General features: G+C 42.6%; 1 protein-coding gene across 2 annotated transcripts in view; it reads left to right on the forward strand.

Moving 5' to 3' along the window:
• Nucleotides 1-20,810, forward strand: part of GRIK2 (glutamate ionotropic receptor kainate type subunit 2) — a 925,501-nt gene that overhangs the window by 451,427 nt on the left and 453,264 nt on the right. The window lies entirely within an intron of this gene.

Here is a 20,810-nt window from a genome sequence, read left to right on the forward strand (position 1 = left end):
TTGGCCGATAAAAAAAAAATGATGACGTCACTTAAAGGCAATGAAAGCACAGCCAATCAGAATGGCTTTGCTTCAATTGCCTTTAAGATGACGTCATTAAAAGGAACATGGCCGTCCACACATGGTACGGTAGCCAATCAGAGTGTGGGAACTCCATCCCTACTCGGATTGGCTCTAGTATACCATGTGACATAGGCTTAGGTTAGAAAGGATGTGATGTCATTGAAAGCCTGTCACATGGTATACTAGAGCCAATCAGAGTAGGGATGGAGTTCCCTTATCTAAAGGGGCCTGTATCTCGGGAAGCAGGGGGTCCCCGGACCTAAAACCAAAGCGGTTCAGCTCCGGAGACCCCCTGCACATCTACACTATCAGTAAAAATGTATTTTAAATAATTTTTAATGTGCTGATGTTTGCGCCGAGAGAGCAGCGGATCTCTCTCTGCTGCAAACACAACTCGCCAGGGGACAGCTTCTCGGCAGCTTCTCGCCAGGCAGCCGTCTCGCCACCGGTTACTCGCCATTATTTAAAATGGTGGTGGCGCATTCATTCGCCAGGGATTTGGCCCTCCCTGCATACAGCGAGGTTAACACGCCAAAAATCTGGCGAATTGAAACCCTGGCGAATGCCATTTTTCGGCCCTTTCTGCATAGGCCCCACGGTCTCCCAACCGCAAAAAAAAATAAAATAGTATTACAGCGAAAATTGGGTGGTAAATTAATAAAAGAAATAAAAGGGAAATACAAAAAATAAAATAAAGAAACCTGTGCAATTAATATTTGAAAACCAAGAATATCAATGGTCTCGCACAATAAATCCCTCAATGGAAGAAAAGCACTGGATATATACTGTAGATATTTTCTTCTCCATAGCAAACCTCATGCGGAGAAAAAGTAAAAACAATATATTTTAATGATTTTACTGTCCCTCAACTGCTTTCTAACTAATAGATGATAAGGGAGAGAAACACAAATTGGTATATACTGTATATGTGCTCTACCCACAGATTATATATGCACTGCTATTGCTGGTAGCTCTCCATGTTATGATGATACATATGAGATCAGTAAACCTGGAAATGTATTAAATATAATCCCACATTTTTGGAACAAACTATAGAACAGTGTTTCCCAACTCTAGTCCTCAGGGAACCCCAAAATGTCTGGTCTTAAGTATATCCCTGCTCCAGCACAGGTGGCTCAGTCAAAATGACTCAGCCGCTGATTGACCCACCTGTGCTGGAGCAGGGATGTCCTTAAGACCTGAACTGTTGGGATTCCCTGAGGACTGGAGTTGGGAAACACTGCTATAGACTGAAAGAGAAAAAGACACAACTTCCTTTTTTATTTTTTATCACAGGTTATTAGAATTTTTCCACTTATGGATATTGTTTTTAAAGGACTTTTGGGGTTTTTACTGATCATTCTTGTCCTTCCTTCATGACCCATCAAACCTCAGCATAACCCCCCTTCTGCTCCCTTCCCTCGATGGAAACCAGCAAGATGTGATGCCGGAATGGTGAACAGAGGATCAAATGTGCCTTAATTGCGCATGCATAGAGAGTTAGGTGACTGGCAGTCAGTCTGGAGGAACCACGGACGGAGCGCCATCAACGGAGTGATCATCAAATGCAAGCCGAAGGATCATGGGATTTCTGGAAAAGGACCTGGCCAATCCACATCAAGGATGGATGCCTTGATGACCTCACACGCATACTAGCATGAGTCACGTGTTACGTGAGTGCTTCACCAGTTGATGATGAAGAAAAATGCCGATGGATGATGATCAACGTGGGACACCTGGGGATGATGTGTTTTTTAGGGGGTATAAATACTGGACACTTTTGGGTGTTTTATTATATCAGTCAACATGAAAAAGGGCGCTGCGATGTCCGAAACGTCAAAATACTGACTTTATAAATTAGTTTAAAATCTGCAATGCCCTGAGTCATCTTCCTTTGCTTGTTTTCTGGATCTCAGACAGGTATTCCCTGAACCAGGAGCACAGATAACCGTATGTATTATTGTTCTTAACATATTTTTGGTGTACAGGATAGAATCATTTTTTTTGTACTGAGTTGTTGAAGAACGTGTACCTCTAATAATCATGAGAACAGCGGGTAATGATTTTACCCATGTGCTACCTTTTTCTAGCAACATTTTTGTAATTCTGGACTTAAAGGTCCGATTCATGCACTACAACATGAAATCTTTGTTCAATTACAAAAATTTCCCATGTAGATGTCATACCTAACCTGTGAAATTGGTACCCCTATATAATTGAAGAATATGTGGGAACCCCTTCTGAAAAAAATCATGATCCCATAGAGCCTTTGCCAATGTAATTTCATAATTTTTCCTAACTGGAATAACTTCTACCAATTTTTAAAATACATCTACCACTATGAAAGCATATTTTAATCCATTATTCCCTAAAGGTACAGGACCAATATAATTAATTTGCAATGTGACCAATGGACTATCTGCTGGCGCAATGTGCTGGATAGGTGATTTTTGACCTTTTGTCCTAGGATTAATATGTGCACAAATGAGACATGGTTGCACTACCGTCTGTACAGTATCTTCCATATTATTCTAAAATATGTTTTTCTTTGAGCATTTCTAGGTGTCTCTATTTCCCTATGTGACCCAAACTTTCATGGTTGTAACGTGTAAAGAAAATCTTAAATGTTCAGGAACCACAAGACGCAACTCCAAATTCTGGTCATGACATAAAACTCTGTTCTTGAAAACAAAAGAAGGATTTAAATCAACCCAAGAAATAGCAATAGAAAAATATTTTGCCTGTTCCTCTGCAAAGAAAAGAAATTGCATAACTGTACAGTATGTTTAACTGTTGCTCTTAAAATAGGTTCACTAAATAATACAGATTCTATTATGAATGCCACTTCTTTAGAAAAAGAATCCACTATAGCATTTAATTCAGTAAATAAATCCAGTCCTTTCTTATGTGCTGGTACTTGAAATTCAACAAACACTGCCTAAACAACCATATTCAGAAGAATCTAGCAGTATCAGTTTACTATGGTTTATGGAGAATTTTGTGTTCTAATCATAGGATCTGTAGGATGAATTGATATATTCTCTTTTTCCAAACTTTTATTTGTTTAAAAATTGTTCAAAATCTTTTAGTGAATGTGTCTTACAATGGAAGCATTTTGGAATATTTTGGAATATTTTTTCATGACGTTTTATCACATCTCCGTGAGGTAATCATGCCTGCTATTTTAAGCTGTGTGTGTAATTTGACTGTCCCAGGGAAAACCAGAAGAGAAATCTCTATGGTTAACAATCTCTGAGATTTTAAATCTTGGATTATTCGGCAGACGCTGGCGTCTAATGTTATCAATAAGTGTGGCAACTTCTAACTCTCTCTGATGACAATTGCTAATGTAACCAAATCCCATTTTTTTAAATAAACGCCCAGATCATGTTTTCTTGGGAGTCATTGTCTGATAACAGTAATTTATATGCAGTTTGACATTTTAACATGAATTGAAAGGTAGCCTCTGTAATTTTAGGTCTAAAGATAGCTATCATTATCGTTTGTTCCCCAGTAGTTGTGTGAATCAATTGATTAAGCCTATCTTTGCAAATCCCTTCTATCAAATCACTTCCTTAATCTTCTTATGACAGGCATTTTTAACTTTCTCCCCATAATTGTTGCCAACCGAACTTTAAAGGTCTTAATTTTCTCTTCAGTCAAATTAAATCTGTTAGTGTAAGATTAAAAAATGTCTCATTATGGAATGTGTCCATGTTAATGTTATAGACTGGAATGTCCTTAACCAGTTTGTTGTTCATTAATTTTTAAGTTCAGTACTACTGCTTTATCGAGAGATTTTTTCCAGATTATTCTATTCTGTCTGATTCACTCACGTTTAACTCTGCGAATGTTTCAGGAATGTACAGTATGATGCACTTTTATTATCTTTTTTTACTTTTCCCTGTGCACACATACGTAATATTACATATTTCAATTTTCTGTTCTAATTCACGTATGCAGTGACTTAAAATGTCACAGTTTAAACATTTGTCTGTTTTAGTAGAAACAATATGCAAATTCTCATCTTTGAAAACCATTAAATTAAATACTTTTACAATTTACCTCATGTCTCCGTTTTTTCGTTTCCTTATTTATGGAAAGAAATTTATTATCAATCAATTGGTTTTCTTTGCGTCCCAAAAAGAATGCAAAAGATCAATATCTGAAGAAGTACAGTATGAGGTAAGAAATCAAATAGCAATTTACGACCATCTACAAATGTATTAATAAATTCTATACTTACGTTGCACCGGTTTTCCTTCATAAACCTGTGCCTCCAAGGTCCATCTGCCTTTTCTTCATGAGTGCAACAAAAAAAATCAACCCCTCTTAGCTGGAGTTTTCTATGCAGCTGTCCCATCCTTTTCACTCTTGTAGTGATCTGGGAAAGGCAAAAAGTAGTTTCAACCGTCCAAATACATCTTTTCTTTCTAAAGCCTTGGATCTTTGATTCAGAAATCTCTCCTGCTGTCTTCCATGTGATCCAATATGAAGAGAAAACTGAATTCTGACTGGTACGCCAATGTAAAAGGTCAATTAAACATCATATCTTCCAAGATATAAAATGTCTGCATTCAGGTTTGGCACATCAGAAACGTTTATTCACTATTACTCACAGATATATCGTATTTCACATCAAACATGGCATGTTCATTTCCTAGATGGCAACTGGTCTTTCCTGTTCGTTTCACTCTGATGTTATCCTCTCTTATGGCTTCCTGTCCTTTCCAGATAGATTCCTTTTCCTAACTGATATGCAATTCTGCTTGTCTTTTATGTAGAGAAAAATAATATATTCAGGTATTTCTTATTCAGCATCTCCATGTGTCTTGGTCTATCTGGATCTATGTGACACAAGGTATGACTGGTCACACCCCTTACTCTCTCATAATGAAATTAACTCAAACTTACTGTATCTGATTTTCAGAAGTCATCACGTCATAGTCTCAAATTGTCACAGATCTTTTTCTCTTCCTAACATCTGTCTGGAATATAATGTGGCTCCGAGCAAGAGGTTATGTTCTGGTTGGTTTACAAAATACCAATTATTATGGGTTGTAGTAATAAAACATGTGGCTGTAATGATGATCATCTCAAGCAGGAATTGACCCACAGGGCTGAGGTAGGAAGGTGAAAGAACCGACCTGAGCCGAGGGACAGAGTCCCGATAGAGTAGTGAGTCATAAGCCGAAGGTCAGGGCTGACAGCAGAATTGCGTATTTGGTGTGGATGCAGAGGTCGAGGCAGGCTTAAGACAAGGATAGTTGAGGTATATGAGCCGGGTCTGATAACGAAGAAGACAATAGGTAAGCGTGTTGCATGTACTCAGCATGAACTGGAACTTTGCTCAGCAACTTCCTGATTACAGGGCTGTCCTTTTAAAGGAAGTTGCCAAGAGCAAAAATGGACGATTCTGCCAGAGAGGGCGAGCAAAAGCAAAATCTATGACCAGACTCTGAAACCCCGGCACGGATTTTGCCAAACCTCATAGTGGCCAATTAACCCCAGCAACAGTCATATGTGTATTAGTGTCATAATTTATTAGGAGAGACAAGTGTGACATCGACTAGTTAAATATTGTAACTTGATATGATGATGTCAGATGACAGTGTACTGTAATTTTGCAACATAAAACAATTTTCATCTTTTCATTTTTTATTAATGTTCCATTTTGCAATATATGATGTCTAGTTTTTAGACAGGACTGCAAGACAGTTTTGTTGGGCACAAAGCCAATTCTTTGAAATTTGTCATGGTGTCTTCTAATGAGAAGCTTAAGAATGGTGGTATTGCCTTTTCTGAAGTACGATTAATTGTCCTTATTTTTAAACATTCTGCTTCAGGTACATACATAAAAGGGCCTTTTTTTTAGATAAAATTTTGAGAAAACTACACTTTTCTTCACCTGTGTAAATCATACTCTCATACATTAAAAAACAGTACCACTACTTAATGATCTCTGATCAATGGGTGTGTGATAGAATGTTCAGACCACTACACTCATGGCATACTAATACATTACAGCATGCTAATTGTCAGTATAGGGGAGGTGGCAAACATGAACTACCGCTTTCAAGCTGCTGTGTGTGACAACTCTTTATTAGCAGCAAGCAATTAAATGTATTAAGAGCCCTTGTTTTGCATGCTCTTTCAACCATAGAATGCTAAAGATGTGTATCTTATAATTAGAATTACCCATTCTCCCTTATTGTACTGCTCAGGAATGCACTGTAATTCTGGCAGCTAGTCTACAGTTGGCCTCTGTTCATTTGACTGCGGATGTCTAATTGCAAGCAAACATTTTATTTCAAATGACTCATTGTAGTAGAAGCCAGTAGATTCATAATATGCATCTGCATTCATGGGTATGTATTGAATTAGAAGAGTGTTTTATTTTTCTCTAAAAAAAAAGTTTGTAAAATGTTAAATGAAATGACTGTCTCTGATTTCAAAGTAATTGTTTAATCACTGAATTCACATTGAACTCATTTTTATGGTTACCTCATAAGTTATCCAATATTGAACCTGACATCTATTCAGCATGGTGAGATCTGCAAATGGTTGGCAATCTAAAAGTAAAAGCTAAAATTAGACATACAGGGGCCTATGCAGAGAGCTGCGAGAAGCCCTATCTCGCCATGTATTTGCCAAATATGCCCATAGCAAATCCTGAAATGGCGAGAAACTGGCCATATGATTAAAATCCGCCGATTTTTGGTTTCTTTAAAAAAAACTCGCCAGATGGGTGGCGAGAAGCAATATTTCTCCAGTTTGAAAATCCGCCGTATTCTAGTAGCCCCGATCAGCATCTCGGCGCTGATCAGGGCTATAAAATGGAGAGATTTTCTCCAAATCGCTCCGCCAACAAAAGTTGGCAAGAAGCTGGTGCTGAGCGGCGATAGGGGACATAGGAAAAAAATCTGGCCCTTTTCCTGCCAGCAGGGGGGCTCCAGAGCTGATATCCAGTAATATCAGCACCGAAGCCTCCCCCCCCCATGCATCCGTAGCAGGAATAATGCATTAACAGCCCAATTCATTGCCTTCACGGGCAACCGCTAAGGCAATGAAGGGGTTAACCATCCATTACCATGCTTTCTGTGGGGAGCGGCAGTGGAATAAGGGGATAGTAGGAATTTGGGGGGGGGTGTTTATGGTTTCCGGGGGGGTTCATTTAGTTTCCACGATCTCATTGGTTGTAATCCCATGTGACGACGCCATGTTGGTTTTGTTGACGTCATGTTAAAGGTAAATGAAGCACAGCCATTCTGATTGGCAGGCTTCATTTCCTTTAAATGACGTCATCATTTGTGTTAGCCGTATACAAAATCGCATCCTTTTCACGGACCAATCAGGACTGTGAGAACCATTTGATGCAAAATGTGACGTCATAGGCCTATAAAAGCCTATGTCGTCTCATTTTCCAGCTTGACGCCGTGGGGAGAGGACCTCCCCTCAGAAGAAGATGGACCTGCGTCACAGAAGAAAAAGCCAGAAGACCCCGAAGACCCCGCAGAAGGTGAAGAAGATCCCGAAAAGAAGACCACAGATGGTATGGATTATAAAGACAAGAAAGAAGACACCACATTGGATTACAAAGGTTTATTATTTTATGGGTTAGTGGTTTCCCCTGAAGTCGGTCTTTGGTCATCTAATGGTAAGTAAAGTCAAGAAATGTATTTTATTTAAGTTGTATTTTTTTTTTTTTATCAAAAGTCAGATGATTTTTTTAAATGTTCAATTCATGGCCATGTATGTATATATATCCCTCTGGAGCTATATACATACATGTTTATTAACGGGTTGTTTTTCAAATGTTTATTGCATTTGGTCATGTATTATACAACTCTTTTCCCTGTTTGCTTACTATTGTGTGTGTGAAATGTAATGTAGAATGACTTTTGTCATTTCACATGATGATGATTGCATGGGTATATGTTGGGACCCTGCCTTAATGGTTTAATGTGGCTTATTTGGTGCATTTAGCTTGTGTACGATCGTGTTAGTTAGAAATAAATTTGTTTTTGCAATGGTTTTGTGTTTGCATAGCAATCTTGAATAGTGTATTTTATTTAGATTTGCTTGTAATGTATTTCTGATGGCATTAATTGTGTGTTGATAATGTATTATTGTCGACTTGCTTTGTTTATATAGAATGTTTACTTTCAATCGTGTATTTGTTTTGGACCATTGATTGCAATTGTTTACATGATGGAAATATTATTTGCTTCATGTACACATTGTTCAATTGTAAGTTTTATAGCACTTTACTCTTTACTGCTTTGGATAGGTGCTTGCTGTATTCTCTGATGATATGTGTTTTTATTTTCATTTGGATTTGTTTTTAATTTGGCAGTGAGGTTGTCAATTGCAGATCGGATGTTTTACATTGCTACATGCATATCCTTTCCCATTTCTTTGTAGATTGCATACCTATATTTTACATATATTTTTACAGATATATGTAACATTATATATATATATATATATATATATATATATATATATATACATATATAGATATATATATATATATATATATATATATATATATATATATATATATACATATATATATATATATAGACTATAGAATACTAAGTGCGCAAAAAGATACAATTTACATCCAAAATATTAACAGTTGCTGCCTAATGTTCAGCTACACACAATAGCATATATATGGGGAAAGGGGGGAAACAACGGCGCAAATGACTGTTAACTATATAATAAATTTGAGCATAAGTAGAATGGGGGTATGGTTTGCCAATGATTCTGAAATAAAATGAAGAGAAACAAAATATAGTAAAGTACGTTTAGTTCAAATATATGCGCAAGGGCGCATGCGCAACGGATCGGGGTATGGAAGCTTAAGTGACTAGCTCCGTCCCGCACTCACAGTATATTACAAATAAATCACCCCAAAAACAAAACTGGGTCTATACACTTAAATCCACGGCTAGGTAAACACCCCAGGATGGCCCCTAAGAAGCCGGTCGGGCAGAAAAAACAAAAGCTAGCTGATGTACGGGCTTACTTCGGTGGCGCGGCTGAAAGTGCTCAAACAGGAGAAATGGCGGACACTGACACAGAATTGGAAGGGGATGATGAAGGATCTAATAGTCAGTCCCAACTCCCAGTCCGGCGATGTGACTTCGCACGGCTCTACAATGACCTGAAAATGCTTCTACAAGCGGATATTAAGGAGGTTAAGCGGGAGGTCACAAAGCTGGGGACCCGAACGGACGATCTGGAGGCCAAAGTGGATCTCACCATCAGGGCAGGGAAAAAGACAGAGAAAAGGACAGCGGACCTTCAAAAACAAATAGATGAGCTAAAAGAGCGGCAGGAGGACGCGGAGAACCGCGATAGACGAAATAATATTAGAATCCGGGGAGTCCCTGAAGAAGTGGGGGACTGTGAGGCTTACACCGCACGCTGGCTGGAATCCCTGATGCCAGATAGCACTAAAGAAGCTCTGGCAATGGACCGTTGCCATAGGGCCCTGCGTTCCCGACCAGTCCAAAATGAACAGCCGAGAGACATTATCCTCCGGCTGCATTATTATACAACAAGGGAGGCAGTGTTGCGCCACACGAGGGTCCTGCCGTTTGTGGAATTCGAATCCAACAAAATGCAGATATTCCAGGACTTATCCCCGCTCACCCTTATGAGACGCCGCTCACTATTTCCAGTGACCAAAGTGCTCCGCGAGAACAATGTGAAGTACCGCTGGACCTTCCCGTTCGGATTGCAAGTAACGCGGAATGGGAGATCCCTTACCCTGAAACACATAGGAGATGGGCCGGATTCCCTCGCTAAACTGGGACTGGGGGGCCCCCCGGCAAAAGCGGTGGGCGAGGAAGCTGCCCTGGAACCAGAATGGAGCGGTGGGACGGGCACGCCAAAGCCCAAGAAGAATAAATGAGAAAACCAATAAAGTCACTAAAGGACTCATGCAAAACTCGGTGTTTTAAAGTTAAAGTTGCCTGGTTGAGGGCCTAAGTTGAAGGCCAAGTTTAGCCACGTTTGGCCACTGGACAGGGTCTGCCCGCCCTTGCACCTCGCCTCTGCACCCCAGCATAAGAGCTCCTAGGAACCCCCAGTGCGGATACAGAGACCCCCCCCCCCGGTCACCCATCAAAGTCGGCGGCAATCCCTACAAAGACAAGGAAAGAAACTAACCTTTCGTGTCAGGCCACGAGGATGGTGGAAGATGGCGGGCGAAATGGCGCTCCTCAGATTCCACCGTGAGGCGCAGAACCAGGAAGCGGTGAGTGAGCGGGAGCAGAGAGCAACACGTCTTCCACGAGGCAGCAGGAGCACCAAAATGGCGGCCGCCGGAAACCGGATGTTGTCGTCAGGAGGCGCCAGAGACGCCAGCGCCATCTTGGAGGTGGCGGTTGTACCCGGAGATAGACTGAGGCGCGCCGGACCACGAAGGCGGAAGGGGACGGCCCTCATGCAGGACAGTGAAGGGTCCCCGGAAGCGCCCGAGTTATAGCAGCACATTAAACGGGGAGAAGGCAGGCAGAAGGGAGAATGGAGCAGGCACACAGGGGAAGGCACGAAGGACACTCACACAGAGGCAAGCTCCAGCAAAGAGAAAGGGAGCGATAGGAGAGCCACGAGTGATAGGGAAAAGAGAGCGCAGGAGATTAGAAAACGGGAGAGAGAGAAAAGAAAACTGGGGGAAAAAAAGGGGAGAAAAAAAAGAGGGGAAGGAACACTGGTGATGAGCTCAAGCAAGTGGGGCAGAGATTAGGGAGGAGAGTACGGGTAGGAGTAAGCCGGAGGGCAGTTTTTGGAATCCTTGACCTGGTGGCTCAGGTTAGAGCCACGGCAACCCACAATAACCATCTACGGTTACAGATATAGATGCGGTTTGGTTATAACGGTTAGACATTTAAAGTTGAAGGGGGTAGATAAAGTGAGAGTGCGGGCCTGGGGGATAGAGGGGGCTTCATATCCCGAGGTCGGCATATGCTACGGACGAGATCGGAGGGGGAGGGCCTCCCAAGATCCCGTCAAAGTCCTTCAGGGAGGGAAAGTGGGAAGTTGTCCTGAGGTCACAGGGCCCCACTCCCCGAGGGCGTTGGACTCTGCTGCAGGACATGGAGGTCCTGGAGCTGAGAACATGTTGTTTATAAACATGTATTTACTTGCTGTTTTTTCTTTTGTGTTTACTGTGTGTCTTCCCTCTCGTGTCATACCACATCTCCCCACACCCTCCCCACCAGCTCCAACGGCGACCAGCACAGAAGAAGGTCCAGCTAGAAAAGATAGAGTCTGGAGCAAGACCTCGCAGGTCACGGCTCGGCCACAACAGCTACAGAGAAGGAACCATACCAAGATGATCCCAATGGTTAGAGAAAAAAGATGCATGTCCCATAACGTTAAGGGATTCAACAACCCTGCCAAGCGTAAGTTGGCCTTTAGGGATTATAGAAGACACAAAGCAGACATTCTCTTTCTCCAAGAGACCCACTTTTCTAAAGCTAGCTACCCCAAATACCTAGAAAAAGACTTTAACACTATTCACCTAGCTTCAGCATCAGAAAAGAAAAGAGGGGTGGCCATTGTTTTCCATAAAAACGTATTGTTTGAGTTAGATAAAAAGGTGGTAGATGCCAAAGGCAGATTTATCATAGTGGTGGGGTCCATACAGGGTCAGGCCCTCACACTGGTCTCAATATATGCCCCGTGCGTTCAGGCAACAGATTTCTTTGCCCTCTTCTTCCGGCGTCTGCAGCAGGAAGCAAAGGGCCAGCTAATTGTGGCAGGAGACTTGAATAGGACACTGAACCCCAAGCTAGACCGATGTACAGCACCTAACCTCCCCCCAGACGAGATGTACTAACAATTGCCCAAGGACTTCGAGACTGTCAGTTATTGGATATCTGGAGGGAGCAACACCCGCAGACCAAGGACTATACTTTTTACTCCCACCCTCACAACCGGTACAGCTGAATAGATTACTTCCTTGTATCTAAAAGACTGGTTCCAGTGGTCTCCCATTCGGGAATACACGATATTTCGTGGTCAGACCACGCACCTATAGAGCTGCGGTGCGAGTTAAATTTGTTAGACAGACCGTGAGCGAATTGGAGGCTAAATGAGTTGCTGTTAAAAATTCCTAAATTAGAATCAGAGATCGCAGACAAAATCAGGGAGTATTTTAAAGAGAACGAGGGGAGTGTATCTTCACCTGCCACGTTGTGGGAGGCCCATAAGGCTACCCTTAGAGGATCTCTTATGTGGCTAGCCGCTAGACGCAAAAGAGAACAAGAGAGTCAGATAAAAGAGCTAAAGGGGAAATTGGCATCCTTTACCGCAATACACAAAAGATCCAAAAAGGAGGAAGTCCTGGAACAAATTCAGGATACTAAAAAACAGTTAAATCTGCGACTGACATCTCAGGCTGAAAAAGGCGAACAAGACAGACACCCTTCTAGCAAATAGACTTAGAAACAAAAAAACAAATTACCACATCCAATCTATTCGCACGCAGGGAGGGGAACTTACCTCAAATCCTAAGCGAATCGTAGCGGAATTTAAGAGATACTATGAGTCGCTCTATGATGGGGGTAAGGTCATCCATAATCAGAAAACGAGGGAAAATCTCCAAAAATTTCTGAAAGAGGCGAACCTACCAACATTGAGTAGAGCGGAAAGAGAGGCACTACAGGAGGACTTCTCTTTAGAAGAGTTAATGGACGTTGTAAAGTCTCTCAAGCCGGCCAAGGCGCCCGGCCCAGATGGCTACTCGAACCTTTACTACAAAAAATACCTAAAACTTCTAGCTCCACATTTGTTAAAACTCTTTAATTCGGTATTACAAGGAGCCTCGTTCCCAGCACAGATGCTCCAGGCGTCAATCTCACTGATCTATAAAGCTGGAAAGGACCCGGCAGACTGTAAGAGCTACCGGACCATCTCTTTAATTAATACAGACATAAAAAAAAATTCTAAACTAATAGCCAATAGAGTGGGTATCGTTCTTCCCAGGCTGGTACATCCAGATCAGGTGGGGTTCATAAGTGGCAGACAAGCGGCAGACAACACCAGACGAATAATTGATGTAATCGATCTGGCCCAAAAGCAAAATATCCCATCGTTGGTGCTAAGTCTGGACGCCGAGAAAGCCTTTGACCGGATAGACTGGCCCTATCTGAGAGAGACGCTGGGGGCATTCGGCTTTGAAGGATGCATATTCTGAGCCATTCTGGCACTATACGAGGGGCCGGCAGCAAGGGTGCGACATCAGGGCTTCCCATCGGAACTTTTCCAGATTCGCAGTGGCACTAGACAGGGATGCCCGTTGTCCCCCTTGTTGTTCACCCTATGTATTGAACCCTTGGCGGCACATATTAGGAGTAACCCGGATGTCTCGGGAATAGCATTCAAAGAGCAGTCACATAAAGTGGCCCGGTACGCGGATGATGTGATCCTGACATTATCCCAGCCTCTTACCTCTCTGCCCAATGTGTTTTCAATCCTGGGGAGATTCAACCAAATTTCGGGATTCAAAATTAACCAGGCCAAATCGAAGCCCTCAATCTAAATCTACCCAAACCAATAGAAAAACGAATTGGACTCAATTTTAACTTTAAATGGCAGCCCTCCATGATCAAATATCTAGGGGTAAATCTCACTAAAGACTATAAATCCCTATATATGGCAAATTATCCCAAGTTGTTTAAGACTCTAAGGGAGGATCTGCGGCGATGGGCGTAGTATGGCATCTCATGGATAGGCAGAATTCAAAGCGTTAAAATGAATCTTCTTCCACGGGTGCTATATCTTTTTCAAACCCTCCCGATTCCCCTGCCAAAAGATGAGATCCTCTCATTACAGTCCGCAATAACGAAATTCATCTGGAATAAAAAAGGCCCCAGAATTAGAAAAGATATCTTGAGGAGGCCGACCTCGAGAGGAGGGCTGGGGGTGCTGTGCTTGCTCGCCTACTACGAAGCAGCTCAACTAACGCAGATCCTGCAGTGGCACACATACCCGACCCTTCAGAGATGGGTGGCACTGGAGAGAGAGTGTTGCGCTCCGGTAGATTTGAAGAACCTGATATGGCTACCCAGGAACAGCCATCCACGGATGCGAACACCACTGCAGGCCATGATGAATTCCCTGAAAGTATGGGAGGCCACCAAATTTAGATGTTCTCTTACATCACAACACTCACTGATGACCCCCATATGGGGCAACCCGGATTTCGCTCCAGGCCTAGATAGCGCTAATTTTGCAAATTGGATCCAGGCAGGGTATCTCCGATTAAATGATCTGGAGGGCAGGGATGTAATCAAAACCTTTTCCCACATAAAAGAGGAAAAAAACATTCCAAACACTGAATTATTTAGATATCTACAGATCGGGGCTTTCTATAACAAGGCCCCTATTCGGCCACGGAGAACAAATTTTGAGCAGATTTGTTCCAGAGAAACGGACACGAGGGGACTAACCTCTAGAATGTACAGGGAAGTGATCTGCCCCGGGACAATAGACGAGCCCAGACTTAGCTACATGAGACAATGGGAAGCAGACTTGGGGGAAACTCTAGAGGACGATGACTGGGATAGGATCCTACAGGCAGCGGCGAAGAGCTCTATTTGTACCATGTTAAAGGAGAACGCTTATAAAGTCCTGATGCATTGGTACTATACCCCAACTAAACTCTCTAAATTCGTCAAAGGCTATTCTCCGCTCTGCCCCAAGCAGTGTGGAGAAAGAGCGGACCTGCGCCACATGCTGTGGTCCTGCACGAAGGTGGCTCCGATTTGGGCGGAGGTCAAGGAGTGGCTGCAACATCTGATTGGGCTCGAGGTCCCCCTTGACCCATGGCTGTTCCTGCTGGGCAGGCGTGTCCGGGGGTTCTCGAACGCAACGCACAAATTGATTGCACATTTTGCCACGGATACCAGATGTGAGATCGCAGCACTGTGGAAGCAACCAGAGATTCCGATTATACCCAAAATTAGAAACAGAATTTGGTTTGTTTGCCGGATGGAACAGTTGACAAGTCTGGTCAACGACACCGGCACAAATTTCCTAAAAGTCTGGTCACCTTGGTTGGCACAGACAGACATCCCGGGGGTAGATGATACCAACATAATGCAATAATAGCAAGAAGAGGCGTTCTCCGGTAGCGAAACGGATCCTGGATGTTAGGGCAGATGAAAGATGAGAGCATATTAAGAAGTATTAGGGTGCCACCGAGGACTTGAGAACTAGGCCCGAGTAACTCCCACATAAAGGGTTCCAGAGTCGGATTTGGAGGAACAAGCGGACGAGCAACCAGCTTCGGAGTCGTCGCCCCCCCCCCCTCCCCTTCCTATCCCCACCCTGCCCCTGTCCCTGTGTTAGTCCTGTGCGTCATGTCGTTTAGTGTTTGTTCATTGGAGGTGGAAAGCGGAAATAAGGTGATTCTCTGTAAGCCATTGGGCTGTGTTATTATATTTGTAATGTTTCACCCAATAAAATGAAAGTTACAAAAAATATATATATATATATGGGCAAAAGTAGATTGCTACTTACAAAGTAGCAGATGTAAACAAGCATGTAGGATATTATAATTCTCTCCGTCCTGCTGCCTGGAGTTGCTGTATGGATCCTTCACGTGGAACGCCAAGAAGCGCCGTGCTGGTTCTTCTCTGACTGCCTTCTCCGTGACTTCCTGGTTGATCCTCTGGTCTCGCGAGACTAGCCCGCTGACGTCACTCCGCCGAGATTTTGGCCGAAGTTTGGATATAATGTCCAGTAATGAGCAGGTTTCTGCTGGCATGTGATGTTGGATAGGGATGCTGAAAGTTTGTCTTAGAGCCTCCTCCCTACTAGTTTCGTCCTGGAACTAGGACTTCATCTGGGGAATGTGTGTGTCTAACTGGTTGTTACGTAAATAGCATATACATGTCCCTAATAGGTTAATTAGATAACCAGTATTAGGATATATATCACAGGTGGACACAATTAGTTCTGATATCAATATACAAAATGCTGAAACCCAGCATATGTATATATATATATATATATATATATATATAACAAGAAAAAGAATTTGAAGTAGCGCCGCTAAATAACCCAATTAATGATATAGATATTAATAAGAGAGACAGTAGCTATAATTGGATATGCTTAGAGGGGCGGCTAAAGTTGGGCTAGTACACTATGATAAAACCTTAAAAAATACAATGTAAATGCAATCTCCTTACAATAAACCCTAAAGAGTATATATAAAAAACTAAAAAATATATTTATTAAGTAAAAAATAGAAAAAATTGCCAAAAAATAAAAAGATGTAATAAAAAACCTTCAATACATAAAGTCCTGTTCCAATGGTAATGTCTTTGGTTTCTTGCAGCCCGTTTCAAAAGGATCACCAGTCCCTAATGATATCTAGAAAAAAGGAAAGAGAAAGAAACAGGCGCACACCTAGTGCATTACCACAATAAAAATGTATTAAATGAACATAAAATCTTACAAATGCCCACTCACAAAGGTTAAGCAAATATAGGCGTGTATGAGATAGGCTCTCATGTGCCAAGCAGCTCGATCACCAGCGTCCGTCCGCAATCAATGGCGTCGTCACGTGAGTCTCCTCCGTGGAACCGGAACCGGAAGAGGGGTTTCGCCTTTGGTGTTCAATAGGACAGGTCCTTCCAGGAAACAAACGCCTCCAATGTCACTAATGTGATAGGTTATTAGCCGGGAGAGCCGGGAGAGCCGCACACGGGAGCCAAAGTTCTACAATCAAACAGCAGCAGTGTTCGTGGGCAAATGGCGGCCGGAATCTAGCCACGCCCTACGGTTTTCGTCATCAAATGACGACTTCTTCAGGGGTAACCCTCTAAGCACCAGTCCTTAGTATTTATAGGGAGGTATTCAAACAAACAATTCCTGGGGTGCCGTTTGCCGTCTGAATACAGTCCAAGAACTTGGCTATCCACTCCGTATTGCCGCAGTCGGCAAACGGCACCCAAGGAACCCGGTGAGCTGTGACTTCCACAGGCAGTCCTACAAAGACGAAATTCTGCAGCACAGAACCGGATGGTGGTGATATTATCACAAATTGCCTTTTAAGCATTTTATTCTTGTGAGTGTGATTCCTCTCCCCCCCCCCTTCCCTTCCTTTTTTCATATTAAATACACAGTGTTATGCTATGGGGTGTGCGCTCTCTCTCTTTTTCTGTTTATATATATATATATAGAGAGAGAGAGAGAGAGAGAGAGAGAATGATGAAGCCACTCTACAAATGAATGAGTAAAGGGTGGCTTAACCCATTAATTACTTTAGCGCTTATTAACCGTTATTGTTATTAAGGGGTTAAGTAACACCACAATATATTTGCTATATGGTGTGGGTGGGTTATGTATAGTTTTTTAATAATTGTTATGCTTCTTGAGGGTGTGTGTATTGTTTTGAATGTTGGTATTGGGGGTAGGGGGTATTGTCCCCAAGGGACGGACGGTAGGCCTCCCGGTGTGTTGGGGGTGATGGTGGTTATGTCTCACAGGGGTGGGTAGGAGGGTGTGGTGTATTTACTGCTGCGACACACTTTATTCGAGCAAATACCCAGTATGTACCTGGCAGATACCTGGAATGCGCCGCTCCTCACCTCTGACAAGCCCCGTTGCGTTTGCCTTCCCAGCCTGGGTTCATGCCTGGCTGACGGGCGGCTGATCTGTTAAATGATAATGATTAGGATTTAATAGGCTGCAATGCTTCGCGTGTCTACCAGATGGCATAAATTCATGAATTGTAATGCAGTATATATATATATATACTGTGCAGTATTGCAGCCAGCGGGAATAAATGCTTCAATCCCTGCCTGGAAAATAACGAAATGCACTCGGGCAGAAAACAGTCACAAACCTCAATACACCCGAGTATACCCGAATTCGTGGGACTAGCCGAGCTCGAATAAAGTGTGTCGCCAGTGTATGTTAAAGTATTTATGTGTCTTGTAATAATTTTTTTGGGCACAGACTTGATACTTCAGGCAACACCCGAGGGACACCGCCAGCCTATAGTACCATTCCTGTGCCTAAAAAAATTACTATGGGTTATGTATAAAAGGGGGGTTTAGGTGTTGTTGGGGGCACAGAGCCTGATTGTGCTGTGTATTGCAATGTTTATTGGGGGCCATTGTCCCCAATAAACATGCTACTGTGACTTAACCCCTTCATTGCCTTAACGGATAGCCGGTAAGGTAATGAAGCAGCATTACTGTATTTTTATTATTAGTGTACATGTGCAGAGGGTCTCTGGACGTGAACCGTGCTGGTTTTATATCCGGGGACCCCTGCTTCCCGAGATACAGGCACCTTTATAAGGTGCCAGTATCTCCTATGAATGGAAATGTCCCGCGTCATGTGATCGGGCTATCTCAATGCATAGGAGATACCGGCACCTCATAACGGGGCCTGTATCTCGGGAAGCAGGGGGTCCCCAGACATAAAACCAACGCGGTTCATCCCCGGAGACCCCCTGCACATCTACAATAGCAATCCTATTGATATGTACACATTTTTTTTTGCCGCCGAGATTTGTGCAGAGAGAGGCGGATCTCGCTCTCTGCTGACAGATCTCGCCAGCAGAGCCATTCTCGCCAGAGCTCGCCATCTCTCTGACGGATTCTTCTCACAGATATGCGCACCTTCCTGCATACTTCGAGGGGAATCCGCCAAAAACATGGAGAGTTTTAAGTCTGGCGAAGGGCCATTCTCGCAGTTCTCTGCATAGGCCCCACAGTAGGTTCATATTTAATCAAAACACAAAATCACCAATCTCTGCTAAAGTTTTAAATACTTCAAAAAGAATATAAATAATATACACTGCATAAAAATAAGTGGGAAACAAATGTAAACATCTAATTTGAGAAGTCTTGCATAATAATTCCAGATTCAATGCATATGCAATCTCCCAAGAGCTCTGGGTAACGGTCGAATTGTTGCGAATACACACAATATAGTGCATGCCACGTCTTAAGAACATACAGTATGTCTGTGATAAAAACTACAATGAGAAAAAGTACACTGAATACTACTGCACCGACACACTTTATTCGAGCAAATACCCAGTATGTACCTGGCAGATACCTGGAATGCGCCGCTCCTCACCTCTGACAAGCCCCGTTGCGTTTGCCTTCCCAGCCTGGGTTCATGCCTGGCTGACGGGCGGCTGATCTGTTAAATGATAATGATTAGGATTTAATAGGCTGCAATGCTTCGCGTGTCTACCAGATGGCATAAATTCATGAATTGTAATGCAGTATATATATATATACTGTGCAGTATTGCAGCCAGCGGGAATAAAATGCTTAAATCCCTGCCTGGAAAATACCTCAATGCACTCGGGCAGAAAACAGTCACAAACCTCAATACACCCGGGTATACCCGAATTCGTGGGACTAGCCGAGCTCGAATAAAGTGTGTCGCCAGTGTATCATAGCGTGAAACAATGTAATGGAAGAGATTAAAAATCTAGAAAGAATTGCAGTTACAAAGACAAATTACTGGTATGGAATACAGCTATTCGCTGGCAGCCGATCTGAGGGTACATCATGTCCATGTTTCGTTAGCCTCAAACCCCATTCATATGCATTATACATAAAACAACACTTCATGTCAGCATGATTTATGAGGATATGGAGTTACTATTTTTTAGATGACTATATATATATATATACAAACACACACGTGACACGTGCTACAGTACATCCAATGATACAGTATAGGGTACATTAATATGGATTTTATCTATATTCATACGTCATAAATATGGGTAATTTAGTTCAAAACTTTGGCCAAAATATTTTAAGCCTACAACCATTGCAGGATAGAACCATTTCAGTAGGTCCTACATTACCAATATCATAGTCATAAAGTGACTAGGAAACAAAAACACTGCAGCCAAACACATGGGGTGTGTGACAAATGCGTTGCCTGAAGGGTTAAATGTAACCCTCCAGACACCGCATATATTTCACAGACCCCAATGCATTTGGCTACAGCATTTTAGTATACATTTTGGTCACTACCCAGTAGCCCTCCAAATGAGACAATATAAATATATATAAATATATATAAATATATACTCAGTTAAGTTATGGTGGGTAAAAAAAGTGACAAAAACCCTCCACAACAAAGCATATAGCAAATGGATATATTACTGTATGCTCATTTGCATGTCTTAGACAGGTCTGCAACCCCGTCTTTCACCATTATCACCCAGCACACAGCACTTCCACTGCAGCAAGGGATTCTGGGAAATGACATGCAAACAAGCACACAGTGCCACTTTTTGCTTCAAAACCATTCAACATGTGGGTGGGATTGCTGGCTATGCATCTTAACCCTGGATGTGTTCAAAGCTGTGACCATGCAGCAAGCTTAAGCCTATATAGGGAAGCCATGTTGAATGGTTTTGAAGCAAAAAGTGGCACTGTGTATCCATTTGCTATATATATATATATATACGGTGTTCGACAAACCAATTCCCCCACTCGCACCTGGCGAGTGGAAATTGGCTCGTGGCCAGTAGATTTCCCCTGGTCTGCAAAAAAAAAAATCCCTGGCACAAAAAAAAAATTTCTCTAGCTGATTGGCTGATTCGGTGACGCGGGATGGAGCTGCCAGCGCTGAGCAGTCAAGCCGCCCTTCCTTCTCTGCACGGGTAAGTGTAAAAGTGTGTGTTGTGTGTGTTTTGTGTGTGGTGTGTGGGTTGTGTGCGTGCGGTGTTT

Source organism: Ascaphus truei, chromosome 4 (assembly GCF_040206685.1).
Source record: "Ascaphus truei isolate aAscTru1 chromosome 4, aAscTru1.hap1, whole genome shotgun sequence".
NCBI classification, from domain to species: Eukaryota; Metazoa; Chordata; class Amphibia; order Anura; family Ascaphidae; genus Ascaphus; species Ascaphus truei.